The sequence below is a fragment of the Dermacentor silvarum genome, chromosome 11, assembly GCF_013339745.2.
Source record: "Dermacentor silvarum isolate Dsil-2018 chromosome 11, BIME_Dsil_1.4, whole genome shotgun sequence".
Taxonomy (NCBI): domain Eukaryota; kingdom Metazoa; phylum Arthropoda; class Arachnida; order Ixodida; family Ixodidae; genus Dermacentor; species Dermacentor silvarum.
In genome coordinates, this window is record NC_051164.1 from 896,118 (window position 1) to 901,606 (window position 5,489).

The following is a 5,489-nucleotide window of genomic DNA, read 5'->3' on the forward strand; positions in this document are numbered from 1 at the left end:
GTTGAGGGAGCGCGATGTTGAGGCCAAACGTCAGCGAAGAGCCGCCGACCCTGAGTTGCGGGAACGCGATGCTGAGGCCACATGTCAGCGTCGTCGGGCCAGCGTCGTCGGGCTACAACGCTAGCGCCAACATCCCCGGTGCCAGGGCCAGGTTTCACCGCGAGTTTCTCAACCGTAACTTCGGAGCCAGCTGCAGTGCGTGTGACCAGTTGAGCTTCGAGCACAACGTGGTACTCGTCAGTGCAATTCGTTCGGAGGAACACCGAAGAAACACACGACAAGCTTCGCTTACCCCCATTTCCTCGACAGGGAAAGGGCTACTAATTTTTTCGTCTCCCTCTCTTTCTCCGTGCGTGCTTTTTTTTTTATCTTTCCGTCTCCGCTTACCCCTTCCATAGTGAAGGGTAGCTTAACATCCTCGCCTCTCGCATCTCATTTATCTCTCTCCACTCGCTTTCTCTTGAAGTGCATCACAATTTACTGACCACGTAGAAAAGGAACACACAATAAAGTATCACATAAACGCAAGAAAATAATAAGAGCAACACATGTCCCAAAAGAGACGGAAATGGAGAATAAATCGAATGTCATAGACAGCGTACACATAAAAAAACAATGTCGTGCTAGAGAAAAGGCTCGCACTTGTATTACCTCTTCAAAACAAACACGTATTCGTTCTACATCCCAGTATTTGTCGACACTATTACCGACCTCCCAGAACTCGTTTAGCGTTTTACTCTTTCGCTTGCATCGCTGGGCGTCTATTTTTCCTCGCCAGAAATGAGTTCGTCCCGCTATCTATTATTCACCACGCTCGTGCTTCACGCTTTCATCAGGCTCTCTCTCCTGTCCTCCTTTCTTTTGTGTCGCGTGGCTGAACCTTTATTTATGAATGAGCAATAAACGCTGCATTCATCCGTGCATTACACGACGTAGAACCAGGCAAAATACACAGGGTACGGGTAGCGAAGAGAGGGAGCGCCCACTGAATGAGTTGTAAATGAGGTGTACGCGCGTGCTTTGTTCTTTACACTTTTTTTTTCTTTTTCTTACGAAGATCGCGATTGCATACACCGTGCTGTCGTTGAAAGTTGAATACTCAAAGTTCTCCGCCAAATTACAAGTTCCTTTATTCATTCTTCTCATTCCAGGAGCACGTTATGGATAAAGAAATTAGGTTTTGGATTATATTTTTTTCTTTGACATTGTATATGTCTTTTCACATTTGGCGCATTTATATCGCTAATTCAATAAAATCGTTTGAATAGTTCACTGCCGGATAAAGTTTCTAAGCCAGCCTGAGTTTGTTAGAGCTTTTGTGGCAGGTGTGAGCTTCAGGTTTGCTAAATGGACACTTTTTTGTGTGTCTGTGAGGGCCCCCCCTCACAGAAGGGGGTGGGGGGGGGGGGTGGAGGGGGGACGATGATTTAGGCCTAGCAAAAAAAAAAAAGATGAAAATGGGGAGGCGGAAGACCGTGATGAAGTTGTCATGCTCCGCTGGCACTGTATGTTACTGTTAACACTTGTTCGTTTCAATACTGTGCTCAGAATACCACGACGTCATAGGCAGTTCCGGCTTCTGCGTAACCGCGTTTTCGCTGCGTAATCAATCTTTACTGCTGTAGTCTGGGTTTCATCGTATAAAAACGTGACAAAGATAAGAACAACGGAAAGAGAACAGGTTTGCGAAAAAACTTTGGAGGACAACGCCTTCACTGCTGCGGGAAACTGCATGCGGGGATTGACCGGACAGTGACACAACCGCGTGAAGGCGATGATAACGACACGAGATAGGACAATGCAGTGGCGAATTCATGGGCTGCCAACTACATGCCCCCGCGAAGGTGTTCGTTGCACAACTAACGATGACGGTTCAATGCTGAGTACTTCGAAACAGCATGGCGTTTGACACGTCGCTTATTTCATTCTCGATGGCCCGGATAGGTTTGTTCTTCTTTTACAACAAAAATGATGCATTTAGCGTCTAGTGTCACGATTGATTAGCCAGTTATAGAAATGACATACGCAAGAGTGCCGTATGCTGACAAACCTATATATATATATATATATATATATATATATATATATATATATATACTTGCAATATAATCCAGGACGTTCTCGATTTCTGCGCATGCGCACGTGTCCGTGACCCCGTGCTGTGGGTACAGTCAACGCCTCCTATATAGCACAAGGCGTGTGCACTTCCATCCACGAGGCCATGTTACCTGGCCCGACTGCCATAGAATCGATTGGGGACGCTCCCGAGTTAATCGCGGTGGTTTTTACGTCACCGCCTCCGTCACGCCTGGCTTGGGAATGGAAATTTCGCTCCAAGTAGCATGTGACGTCATAAGGCAGAAAGCGCAGGCCTGCTATCCAGGGGGCGTTGGTACAGCGTGAATCACACTTTTTTTTAGAGTGGTCAATCAGCCGATTCGGTCGCCGTCTTCACACACATACACACAAAAAGCACAGGCTGGCGCCGCAATACGACCAAGGTCAATCCAAATAGGTCGCGAAGTTTCGGGCGAAAAGCGGTAGAGACCAAATTGTCACCGACATCAGCAAGGGTGGTTATGGAAGCAGCGATTGAAGCGTGACTATATGAGGAGGGAACAAACATTGGAAAAGAAAAACGCATTTGTTAAATAAAACAAGACACAGTTGGATTGATTAATCCCGGCCGCGGCGGCCGCATTTCGATGGAGGCGAAATGCAAAAAACGTCCGTGTGCTTGCGTTGTTGTGCACGTTAAAGAACAACAGGTGGTCAAAATTAATCCGGAGCCCTCCACTACGGCGTGCCTCATAATCAGAACTGGTTTTGGCACGTAAAACCCCAGAAATAAGAAGCAGTTTGATTCATTCAACGAAAATAAAATTCCTAATCAATTTTATATACGCGTGGCGAGAAAAGAAAAGACAACTATTTTGTTTTTTCATTATCAATAAATACCGTTTTTCAGCGCCCACCATAGGAGGGGGCGTTGACACCGCGATCACTTGCAATGCTATGTAGCGCTTGAACTGTGCAGAAAGGCGCGCTCGTAAAGTTCACCTCTTGCAATGCGCCCCCCTCACAGGTTGTGTTGTATTGCTTGTCGACGTTTGTCGGCATTTCGTGGCGCGTGCAGTTTCATCGTTTGTTAACCTGTTTAGTCAGAAGTAGTCAGTTACGACCGCCAGATAATTGTTTACTTTGACTTGTTTTCTGCGGATGCGCTGCGCGACGGGCTTGGCGTCCGACGATAGGACCAGCCCTCTACACCCAAGGCTTTCGTCGATCGGCCTCTAAAGAAAGGATGTGCTGTGCAGCGATGCGATTTCGACACCGGTAGGGCTGACCTTTTCCTGTATCGCTTTCCACGCGGAAAACTCCAAACGCTCATCAAGCCGAATGGCGGGGCAATTGAATATACAGCTCTAATGGCAGGCCACCAAAACAAATTTCGCGCTTGGGGAACAAAATGAGAGACGTCCCTTCTGTTTTTTTTAACGGATATGGCGTCACATTATTTTTTCTTCCGCCCTCGTCACACAGATGCCGCTAAGCCCCATGAACCGCCAATGAACCGCCAATGAATTGCCATGTTTTCAACGTATGGGCTTCTATGGAAGCTTGGCTACCAGGCTCGTTTACCTGGATACGACCACGTATGGTGACGACGTATACGCGGTCCCTGGGCTACGGAACAAACAGATCTGTGTTTGTTCTGCACTCTGCACGCAGCCGGTTAATTAGTCGGTCACTCCAGACAAGTGTGATTCACACTGTGCGCTAATCTGATAAGGCACGCTCGCTGTCTCAAAATGTCTTATCACGCCATCGTAGTAAAATTTTGCCCAGCTTGCTTCACGCTGGCTCGAAGTAGTGTTGTTTTCTTTCAGACAGTAACTAAAATGTACCGCCCAGGTCGATTCGCAGGTGAAGAGCGTACTAATTAATAAGCTCACTCTGAATGTTCACAAGGTCATAAAAAGCTCAGCACTGGTCCACTACAAAATGCATCAGGATGAGCAATGGTTTGACAGTGTACCCTTACTTGCAGCAGAGTCGCAGAGCTGTAGACGCAATGTCCCGAACATGTGGGCTTCTAGCGTGACGTTGGCCCAATATTTGCCCCGCTTTAATACTCTCTATTCACCTGGTACGACATAACTATTTTCAACAGAGATCGAATTTATTTGCGTGCCCTCACCAGTGTTCACGTATCCGATTACCTGTACTCGAAGCTACTAACTTTAGAACCTATCTGTTAGGCCCTTCGCTAAAATAATTAACTTAAACAGTCACGTACCCCAGTAAATTTGCATGTAATTTAATATATGAGGTATTCGATGGGACATAATTTCGAATGCGATAGCCTTTCACTGCATACTCGGACCCAATTACTGGAATATGGCTGAGTATGTGGTCTCGAAGCTGTACTAGCAAAAGAAAAGAAGAAGAAGAAAACAAATGTAAATACACAGGCATCTGAATCGCGTCACAATTCACGGTAAAACTGAAATGCTATCGCGTTCTACACTAGTCATCGGACATGACTACCGCAGCAAATGTTTCTTGATGACATGTTTAGCTTTCCTAACCTTCTTTTCTTTTTCGTCTTCTTGAGCTAGTTTCCTTCTTTTTTTTTTCTTTTAAGTAGCACGTGTAATACACACACAAAAGATTGCCTGCAATTCAGTCGCCGTATACACGCCCCTCAAGGCTCCGTATATACCATCGATCTGCGAGGTGGAACTCCTCAACCACCTTTGAAAGGGTCCACCCCGATTGCAGGCGGGATATTGCGTGCGGAAATCCCCGTGCACCGTCGCGTCTTGACCCTTATTTCTTTTTTTTTTCCGTCATCGCTCCGCAATCCTCCTCCGCAGGTCTTTTCCTCGTTCACGATTTCTGGCCGAGCGAGCAACGAGCGTATATTGGTGTCCCTAGTTCCCTCTCCCTTCTATGTTAACTTTTTTTTTCTCTCTCTCTCTTCTCTTCGGGAAAGGAACCGCGAAAATCTGAGCAGCAGCTCTCGACACCCTGGCGGCCTTAATATCGCCTCGGGGCAACTGAGATAGTAGCGGCTTCGCGGAACGAAATCGTTCGAGACCACGGAGAGGAAGTAAATAAAGGCAAACCAGCCATCACTTCTCCTTTCTTCTACCGGTCGGCGAAAATTGCTCGTAAATGAAGCCACTGGCTGCAACTTACCGAGCAAGCCGCTTGATGGCTTCGGCAAGGGCGTCTAATATCGAAGGCTGAGTGAGAAAGGCGGGTGAAATGGTGTGGGAAAGTTTAACTTGGCCCTACACGTATTAGGTATAATATATACACGATCATTTGCGGAATACCCGGTTATTGCAGTCTTAGACGTGAGAAAGGCGCTTTTATTGATTCATGCGATTGAAGTAAGAAAGGAAGTATTGACACCTGTTGTACGTACAGCAGGTCATTCCGCAACGTGTGAATTGTCGCAGGGTAATCAAATGATAACA